The 10,787-nt window shown below is 46.8% G+C and overlaps 1 protein-coding gene across 1 annotated transcript in view; it reads right to left on the bottom strand.

The window, feature by feature from the left end:
* Positions 1–5,410, bottom strand: part of EIF2AK3 (eukaryotic translation initiation factor 2 alpha kinase 3) — a 43,231-nt gene extending 37,821 nt beyond the window's left edge. Inside the window, exon 1 of the mRNA XM_051798163.1 lies at positions 5,258–5,410. The gene's annotated coding sequence lies outside the window, so the exon portion shown is untranslated. The remainder of the gene's footprint in view (positions 1–5,257) is intronic.
* Positions 5,411–10,787: the final 5,377 nt, after the last annotated feature.

The raw sequence follows: 10,787 nt of genomic DNA on the forward strand, positions 1-10,787 counted from the left end.
ACCTTATAATGTACTATAGCACTATACTATTAATAAATAGAAAAGTAAATACATCTTCAACCTCTGCCAAAAATACCACAGCAGCTCCTACTTCTGAAGGCAGCCAAGCATCACATTCCTCCAAAAGCTAAGTTTAAGAAATTGTTAGAAAAATACCAATTGTGCAAATATTTGCACAGTAGAAGACATAAATTTTTATAAGCTGAGTACAAACACTTATTCCAACTGTACAGAAACCAAGACTGGGTTAATAATAAACCAGATTGCAGGAGTCTGACTATTCTCAAGCGCTGTGAACAAGTGCTCTCACGCTAAAAGGCCTTGGACATACATTTAACAGCATCTGTTTGCTTTATGGTAAAACAGCCTATCTGAAGCCCCTCTTGCATTGCATAAAAAAAATATTATTTCAAGTGGGTCTACTTAAATTTTATGTTGATCCTCCTGACAACTAGGTTATAAAAAAAAAAGGTAGAAATGTAGCTGGAATGAAGGGAATTTTGGCAGCAATAACGCAGAGAAGAAAAATCCCAAAAATCACACTGTGAAATGTTTGCTTCCCATGTACTCCTGTTGTTTTCCTTTATCTAATTCTTCACATTTGACTTCTCCTTCAGGTAGCAAATGTTTTATGCCTTTGTATCTTACCTTTCCATATTATCTTTCCCCACCAGATGCAAACCTGAACCTTCCCTACCAGTTCCCTCACTATTCAATCCTCTCCACCGCCACTCAAGACGGCAGTTTTGGAATTTGCACCTGCATCCTGCCCTCCAGCCACCCAAATCATGGTGTAACCACACTTCAGTTTTAAGTTTAGATGATTAGGAAAGAGGAGGAGGGTGTGGGGAACCTTTGTACCAACAGCACACACTTGGAGAAACTGGTTTAACAAACTGCTTCTGCAAATCATAAAAATCCTGGCTTTTCTTGGGTGCAATGGAACTCTTTATTTGTCCCCTTGGCCACAGCTCTAGAATGGACTTTGTTTCACCTCCTGAGCAAACACTTCCATGACACATAGGAACAGGACCAGCTTGGCTATACCTTGATCTTGCAGGTGGCTACCTTTAGAACTGGAACTAGGTACAAGAAAAAGATCCATTTCTCTCTGTTTTTTTAATGAGAGACTCATTTTGAACTAAATAGCCATGTTTCTGGTTACACCTTTATCTTGCTCTTCAAAAATAATACTGCATGTGAGAAAAAAAATTGCTAAAAATCCTTACCCTTGTAATAAAATCCTTCAGTACTTATTCTGTTTTTCTAAGAATTAAAATCTTAATACCCATTCTACTCTTCTCTGATGGACTCCAGTAAGTTTAAATCCTGTCACTTGAACTCTAATTGGTGTAAAATCTTAAATTTGTCTAAACGTGCCCAAGACCCATGCTAGTGTTACACTTTCTCACTATCAGATTTTCCATTTTTTCAAATTTCCCCCCTTACCCTGTGAGATTCCACTGCTTGCAGCTTTTGTACTGAGAGTATGAAGTGGTGACAAGAGATCTTCCCATTGCTCAGGTAGTCTAATCAAGTACTAGAATTAACATGTTCTGATAAAAGCAGTTTAGGCAACTGCTTCAGGGAACTATTTCAGAGCCTAAAAAACAGGCAGGTGACTTGGGGTGACAACTCCGCAGCACTATTGTGAGTTTACTGCAGTGTATTATGCCCAATTCTTACAGGAAATTCTTAGAAACACCAGCAGAATACAGCCACAATTCAAGAATAAAGAGGGTCCCTTCAGCCATCTGTTTGCAAGCCTTTGCTGGCTGAAGGTGTCAGGGCTGTACTTGTAATTCCATTACAATAAACTGAAAAAAACACTGTTTTGGACACATCCTTGGGACACCTGATTGACAAATTGCAACGAAAAGGAATTTCTGAAGCAGAACTCTCCCATTCTCTGAAAAACTACACCTTATCACTGGCTTTATCAACATCACCTCCTGACTGGGATGGAGCTTAAAGACTACCTTGACCAACAAAACCAGCTTCCAGCAACACACAAGTCCAAGACCACCACCCAAACCAGACTCCATCCTGCATACCACCATCCCACAGAAAACACCAAACACTACCCAGCTTCAGGGCAAAGGTCAAAAGCCACAACTGCAACACCAAGGAAGTGAGGAGGATAGAGACAAACAGCATCAAAGCTGCACGTTCCTGAAACAAGATATTTGTTGGAAGTAAATCATGGACTAGACTGGGGAGTGAAACACATCACAGAGATATTAGAGATGTGACCAAAAAAATGACCACCAACACCACAAACCCACAATTCAATAGCCTCCACAAGGCTGGACCAGAACAAAAAAGATACAAAAAGGAATTACTCCAGATTAGGCAGTTACTTAAATCCAGGATCCATTAACTAGACACCTGAAAAACGAACATCAGTAAAATAAAGATATGCACTTCACCTTGCCTGTAACTCCTGGTCCAGAATATATTATGACCCAAGGGATGGAGGAGAAGAAAATCCCTTCTGGGCCCTTAGAGATGGCCAGCACAGGACTAAAGCAAGGGGCCAGTACACAGAGCATACAAAAATATCAGCAGTCAGAGCAGCTGGCAGGGAACAAGCTATTGCTGTATAGTCAGATTTTATTTGCATTTTGTCACTATGAAAACACATCTAGACATACTTCCCCCACCCTGACCATCTACAGACAGCCTCCAGGGCTAAAGGAAAATGTTTTCTTACCCTCTCCTATTCCCTTTTGCTCACAGACAGGACCTTGTTATTCGAGTGCAGTGATAATGTTCCCCCTTGAAACTATGCAAAACATCTACTACAAACTTCCAGGTACACTGAGAAACAGCCATTTCCAGGCCTTAAATCCTTTATTTGTATCCCATCAGGAAAACAGACCACTTTTTGAGATCAAGTGGCCTGATCTACCTTACAGAATTGAAGGTATCTGATTTACCTGCAAAGAGAAGGAAAGGGCTAAGGTGGCAAGGGAAGATGTAAACAGGACAGAGGAAGAACACTTCTCTAGTTCACCTCCACCCTTTCACTGCACCAAAACTTTGTATTGATTCAAATAAGTTGCTTTTGTTAGGAAAACAAAGCAGAACTTGCCATTATTTTAGTACAGCATTTACCACTATTCCTGTTTCAGTTTAAAAGAACCCTCAACACTAATAACCTCAACCCTCAAAAGCCATTTGGGACACTGCAAGTACAGCTGTTTGTCAAACTTGAACTCTAAGCAGCTATTCTAACAGCCAAACCTGCATGTTTGTATGCAAAAAGCACAGTAATTCACTAACCCTCACATTTTCTCCTAAGAAATATAAAAATATCTTGAAACCCAAACACTAATTTGCCTACAGCAAAAAATAGGTGAGGTTTTGGTTTTGTTATTTTTTCAGATTATACTGCCCTGTTATATTATGCAGATATTGCTGAAGAACAATTACCTGAGGTCAGTAGAAATCTCAGAAATACACATGAAATAATAAAGAAAGGCAGGCAAATACTATGGCCAGGCAGCCATTCTATTTTTATTTGATGACAGCAAATCTGTTCCTACGCACTAATCAATTACAGAACAGCTACATTTAATCTCAGGCTTAATTTACTACATTGAACATCTTCAGTGTATTCTGGTTAGCTCTAGTACTCAAAGAGAAAACGTATTTTTAAAAATTTTCATGGCTAAATAAACAAAGGTGTTACTAAAAATTGAATACAGTAGAATTGCAATAAATGAGGTAGGATTTTGATGAGCTGATACACAAAAGAATGATCCTGTTGCTAACTGGTGAGACTGCCCTCAAAGAAAACAGGATATGAAGTTATCAGCCAGTTTATTCCTCTATGTGAATGCTCAGATATACTAACAACAAGCTTTGGGCTATTCATTTTTAGAAGAGGTTCTCAAATACAGCATTTAGTCATGCTCTTCTTCCTTTAAACTCTGGCTGTGGCTTATCACCTCAGCGCTCCCAGCCAATTCAGAAACAGACGGGAAACGGCTCAGTAACATTTCTGCACTTGAGTCATTCATCTAAATCGTGCTTTAGCCAGAGCTTCTTGCCACACACAGTTATTAAGTATTTTATTTCCCCTTGTTATATTCTGAAACTTGTTCCTCAATTTGTCCTGCTCGTCTGGCTTCCCTTCAGGCACACCCCTGTGTCTGGGCTTTAACAGGCAATCAAGCAAACGGGAGAACTGAATTTTCTTTAAAACAGAAAGAAGCGGTGACAGAGAGGGACACGATGCTCTGAACAACTGTGAGCTGCAGGTGTTGGAAAGAGTTTATAGACCACAGATTCGGTGCTTTAGGGTCTCCTTCCCGCAGGCACAGAACTGCCACCTGGGACCAGGGCAGGGAAGGGATCGAGACGTGGTATTACCAGGGTAAGCAGACGGGCCAGATGTCACATAGCGTGACATCCGGTAGCTTATTTGTCTAAGAACTAAGGCACCCTTTCTCCTTGCTAACAACGGCGTGAAGAACAACCACTTCAGCGCTGGCGAGGTCCCGAAGTTCCCTTTGCTCATTGTCACATCCTCCCGCTCGGTCCAGCCTGTCCATCACTGCAGCCCCATCACGGGACACACCTCTTCCACTCCCTTCTCCCTGCGCCTCTCCTCCCGACCGGGACGCTTCCCTGCGTGTCCCACAGCCCAACACCACTCCATCTCTGACTCTCCCGCTTCTCCTCTCCGCTTTTTCCACTCCGACACTTCCGACCCATCCCAGCGCTATTCCCACACCTGCACGGCCCCTTCCCCACACGCGACCCTCGGGACCTCGCAGCTCCTTTCCTCCTCCCCAGCACCCCCAGCTGCTGATTCCCAGCCCAGGTACAGTCGTGTCTGCCCCTTGCACCCCCAAACACCGACCCTGGACACTCCTCTGAGGCACTGACCCCCGACAAGCACCCCCACACCGGACCTGAGCCCCCTCCCCACCATCTCCGCCCTGACCCCGCCACTGGCACCGACCCCCACCCAGTCACAGACCCACTGACCCACTGACTCTCACCAGGCACTCAGCCCTCTCCAGAAGCCCCAGGCACTCACCCCTGACTCCTTCAGCAGCCCCGGGCACCCACTCCAACCCAGCCCTGACCTCCCTGAGCATCCCCAGACAACTGACCCCCCCTCACCAGCCCCACCCACCGACACCCCCCCCCCTCAGCAGCCCCAGGCACCTGATCCCCCCTAACTATTCCCACTCACCGACCCCTCCTCAGCATCCCCAGCCCCCGTCACACCCCCCCCGCCCACCTGCTGCCGCTCCGGGCCTCTCCGCTCCCCTCCGCCTCCTGCTCTCCGGGGGACGCCGCGGGGGCCACGCTGCCCTCATCGTCCTCCACCGTCACGTCGGCGGGCCCGGCGGGCAGGGCGGCGGGCGCGGCGGCCGCCCCCAGCCCGAACGCGGCCTCCGCGGCGGCCGCGGCATCTCCCGGACGCGGCGGCTCCGGGCCGCCCGCCGCTCCCCCCCACAGCACCACCGCCAGCAGCGCGAAGGCGGCCAGAGCGCTGCGGCCCCGCGGCCCCCGCATGGAGGGGCCCGGCTCGCCCGCCGCCGCTCCCCGTTAGGACATTGAACGCCGCTGTCGCCGCTGTCGCTGTCGCCGCTGTCGCCGCCGCGCAATGGGCGCCCGCCGCGCGCGCCGCCCTGACCGCCGCGCCCCGCCCTGCCCGCCACGTACCGGCACCGCGCGCGCGCCCGCCCCCCGGCGAGGCGGACGCGCGCGCCATTGGCCCGGCGACACGCCGCTCAGCCCTCCCCTCCGCTCTGATTGGCGGGAGGCGCGGCGAGGGGGCGGGACGGAGCCGGGGTGTTTGTCAACAGAGCCCGCCGGGCCAATGGGAGCCACGTCGCGCTCTCCACCTCCTCCGCCCGCCGCGCCGGCCAATGGCCGAGCGCATGATTCACCGGGCCGCCCCGCCATTGGCTACCGGCAGGCGCGCGCGGGCGGTGTGGCCCCGCCCCCTCCCCGGCCGGGTTGGAGACGTGGCTGTTCCTGCGCGCGGGAGGGGCGGGGCCAGCGGGGCGAACCACCTCGGCGCGGGGGGGGGGAGCGGGGAACGGCCCCCCCCGGAGTGACATGGACTCGCCGCGCGGGAGCGGCGCCCGCGGAGCCTTTGGGAATGGGATGTCCGGGGAATTGAGGGAGCGACCGCCCCTGGGGGGGTGTGGGGAGAGACTGGACGTGGCACCCGGTTGTCGCAGAGATCTTGTCCAACCTCGTTGATTCTGTGAGTCCCAGGTCACCCCCCCGGGCGGTCCAGGGCAGGACAGGTGATCCCGCACCTGTGATCCCACACCTGTGTCCATCCCAGGTGATCCCCCACCTGTGCACACCCCAGGTGACCCCGCACCTGTGATCCCACACCTGTGATCCCACACCTGTGCCCGCTCCAGGTGATCCCACACCTGTGATCCCACACCTGTGTCCACCCCAGGTGATCCCACACCTGTGATCCCACACCTGTGTCCATCCCAGGTGATCCCACACCTGTGTCCACCACCGGTGAGCCCACACCTGTGATCCCACACCTCTGCCCAGTCCAGGTCACCCCACACCTGGTGATCCCACACTTTTTGTGTCCGTATTCATCCCCATAGGGGTAGTTTATCAAGCTGCACCTTTATTGTCTTTGTGACAAACCAAGTTAGTTACAAACTCTACATTGTGAGGCATCTCCTCCTGCCCTTAAATTACAGTTTCCTGTCCCCTTTTTCCCAAGTTTTTTCAGCATTGCATTTCAGAATATGGAGATTTAGGATGCTGTGTCCATCCACATCCAGGGTAGGAAAGGCTGTAGTGCACCCCCAGGTATGTCCCCCTTTGCACAGGGGGTGAATGTAACCCACAGAGAGCACACAGCAGGTTTCTTTCCTCCCCCTGTGTACCTGTGCACACCTGAGATGGGTGGCTTTGTGTCTGGCTGCCTTGTGAGCCAGTCCCTTTATCCAGACCCAGGTTATCCTGCTTTGAACAACGGCCCTTGTCATCCTGATGGTACCACCCAGCTGGCTGCAGATCTCGTCTGCAAATTGCATTAGGAGTGATTTTGTATTTACTTCCAAATGACTAATGAAAATATTGATTAAGTACATGTGTAGTACAGCACACATGATCCTGGAGGGTCCCATTAGAAGTAGCCTTATTCAGTAATGATTTATAACCACTTCTGAAAAAAATAATCTCTGTGGCCAGTGTTCAATGTATTCTTAACAGATGCTTTATAACTCTGTTTAATTAAAATGTTGTGCAGTTCTAGGCAAAAATCCTTTTAAAAGTTTATTACACCTTCCAGAGGAAAATGAATTATTTGTTGTCCTTTTGAAGCATGAAATGAGATTTCTATTAGACCTCTGACCAGCATTACTAATTCTTTAATGAGTCACATAACACCCTTTTTTGGTATTTATCCAGCACATTATCCATAGATCTAATGTTATTGGATCTGCATTTACTATATATCATTTTAAATGCCTTTCCTGAAGACAAACACCAACCTGGCACGTTTTTAGCTTTCTAGAATTGCCCTAATATATCAAGGTTTACTAAAGAGGAACATCAACAGGCAAGGGGTCTCTGCAGTCAGCTGTGTCTGTGCTCCTGGGCCACAGTTTTCCCTAAAAGACTAGAGCTTCACTGGCTACTAATGGACTGAGATCTATTAAATCACAGTTAAGTAATCTCACCACATATCTTCCTGTTTCTTTACAAACATAGATCATAAATGTTCAATGAACACTTCTGCATTGTTATTGACATTTTAATCATGTCCATCTAGTAATGGGCCAGAAACATTACTGGGGGTTTCTGAGATTTAGCCTTGACAGGTATGGATTTCCTTTGATGTGCTTCACTTCCAATAACTACTCTGCTTCTCATAACTTCTCATTTATACCAATACTTTTTTATTTCTTGCTTTCTCCATTTTGACTGTTATTTTTTCGTTTTTACTCACTCTCTCCAGCCCATTAATAAAACAGAAGTTGTCAATGTATTTTCTCTCTTGATTTTGAAGTTGTGGCTCTTTGATTACCCAATGGACTCTTTAAAAAGAGCTTGTAATTGCCTTTTTTAGACTTCTACTTAATTTTTTTTTCCTGCTTGCACTCTTATTGAGTGAGTTGAAAATACAGCTCTTTTAAAGGACCAGATATATGCAAAGTCAGGTCACGAACACTGCTCCCCTGCCAACCACTGAATTGCAATCCAGAGGTTTTTGTTTGGGTTTTTTTACTTACTTCATTATAACACAGTCCAAAAGAATTTACCTTGTGCCACATGCCAAATGGCTCGTGTCATTTTTAGTAACTTAAATGACATTTTATTACTTTACCCATATGGTCTTGTGCTACTATTTTCTTTATTTAGATAACTCCTCTCTCTTGAGCGTCTCCCTGTTCATCTGTTTATAAAGAGTAATCAAGTTCCTTGTTCTGCTAAGCAAACCAAGCCAAAGGCTTTTATTCTCCCCTCACACTTTTGGCTCTCTGCTCTCACTTGCCCTCCCCTGCACCTGCCTCCATTTAAGTTAATTTTTCTTGCATGGTGATGTTTTGAACGGTCACGTTGAAGGGGAACTATTTAAATTTTAAACACCATTTTATTTTTTAGGTTATGAAGAAAAGCTGGTTCTGTGCCATGCTTTTTACAATAACTTATCTCTTGTCCCACCAGTTATTGGAGGGACTTAAGATACACCACAACCAAGTTCCAGAATGTCAGAATATGTCACAAGTAGACTTGCACTCCTACCTTTGTGCTGGTTTATTTATGGTTTATTATGAAGGTTTATTTATTATGCTTCAGGCAAGGCAATAACAATCATGGGCAAGTGTCTCTGTCTCACTCATAAGCATGACCTCATTTTCTTGTGTTACCTCCCACCTCCCGCCCCACATCAGACTCTTCCAATTGCAGCCCTTTATTGTAAGGGAGGCTCTAAGAATTTTCACCAAGTACACGTTTTCTTCTAGACTCCTCCCAGATTCCATAGCACCGAGGAATAAGGAATAACAATCAGAATGTAAAAGCTCTTATTTTTCTGTCTTGGAAACATTTCTCTAAGGGATGGACAATGTTATTCTCGAATCCTTATGACAAACATGGCAACACAGCCGTATAATTCTCTGTATTAAAAATTTGTGCCAATAAAACCAAACTTCCTGCTTTTTTGCAAAGCATGACTCACATCCTCCATTCTGTTTTGACTGACTGACATAAGAGATCTATTTCAGTCATATGACAATAACTTTGAATCTGACTAGCCATTTATGTGGAAATCAAAGCCCGTTCTTGCAGGGTGGATGGATGTTAAACAGGAATGGGGTTTTACCTAACTCCGCTGAGGATCTGCCTGCTTTTCCCGAATAACTTGCTCTTGGAATAGCAAGACACAGCAGTGAAAGCCCAGCGTGCCACCTCGTGGCTGCCCTGTGCCCAGGGCCATTCGTAGTGCCCTGGAACAGGATCATTTATAGCCTCCCTTTTCCACGAGAATTCAGACCATATGTTGTAATTAACATACCAGCACCCCTGCTGGAGTCTTTTCACAAGCAGAATAAACCCAAGTAATTCTTCACCCAACAGATCAAACCAGAGACAGGCAGGGAGGCAGGTGTTATTCAGAGGAAATGCCACTGAACTGGAGTTTGCAGGATAAAAAATTAGGTCGCAGGAATGTAAATTGCTGGGATGTGACAGGCTTGGGGTGCTGCTGCCGACCAGAAAGAGAGTTTATCTGGGAATATGAGTCAGAAATGTAAGTGATGGACCATAAGGTGGGAATGCTTCTTTTTGGGGACAGTGGTGTTTTAGGCCAGGGTAGCTTAAGGTGGTTACAAAACTCCCTTTCAGAGAGATATATTAAGTTTGGCTGACTCAGTTCAACCTCACTCACCTGGCAAGAAGAAAATGATTTTTTTCTGGCTGTGTGGCAAGGTGAGTCAGCACAGGGTCATGGGAATGCCAGAGCCAGCATAAACTCTGTACCCAGGCTGAGAGGGGATGGTGGCTGAAGGGAAGGAAGAGCAGGATCTTCCCTTTGTGTCAACAACAAGCTGTCAGCTACCATGTAATTTCCTACCCTGTAATTTCAGCCTCAGATGCAGAATTCAGCATCCAGAATCACAGTCACCCTCACAGCTTGGTGGGCTGATCTGCTCTGTTCATCAGTGGAGTTTTCTTGGGGTTAACACCTCACAGGTTTAACAAGCAGAATGTCTGTTCAAATAAAGCAGGTTCAAACACCTCCTCATAATGAAGCAAGGAGGGTTTGACTTGGCTCTGGCAGAGGCTTTGACAGGGGGCAAACACAGGCTTGTACAAAAGGACTTGGAGTGTTTGCAAACAGAGCAGGTTGTCTCTGAAACTCACAGAAAATCCATTTCTAAAATGTCCAACACCACGTTTTTGTGCATAGGCAAGGCTCAGTACACCATAACTGAAAGATTTTCTGCCTTCACTGGAGCTGTAGCTCACCAGCAGATTCAGATAAATTGCCAACAGAAAGCCCATTATCTAGAAGTGGAAATGTTTGTGTTTCCCCAGGCAGAGGTACTGCAAGATGTGTTTCAAACCAAAACCATCAGCTGTTGCTGTGGGGATATCAACAGGTTTATGAGCCCACACTTCTGGGCTAACAGTCTCTGCTCTGATGGGATTTGAGAGATGCCCACATGTAAGGACGGCCTTCCTGAGTCAGTGTAAAATGACTGTTCTTTGTTTCAGGTAGCAGTCAAACATTTAGGGCACTGAATGGAATAATCATAGAATCATAGAATGCC

This window comes from Manacus candei, unplaced genomic scaffold, assembly GCF_025592945.1.
Source record: "Manacus candei isolate 608988 ecotype Guabito, Panama unplaced genomic scaffold, ASM2559294v1 h1tg000048l, whole genome shotgun sequence".
Classification (NCBI taxonomy): Eukaryota; Metazoa; Chordata; class Aves; order Passeriformes; family Pipridae; genus Manacus; species Manacus candei.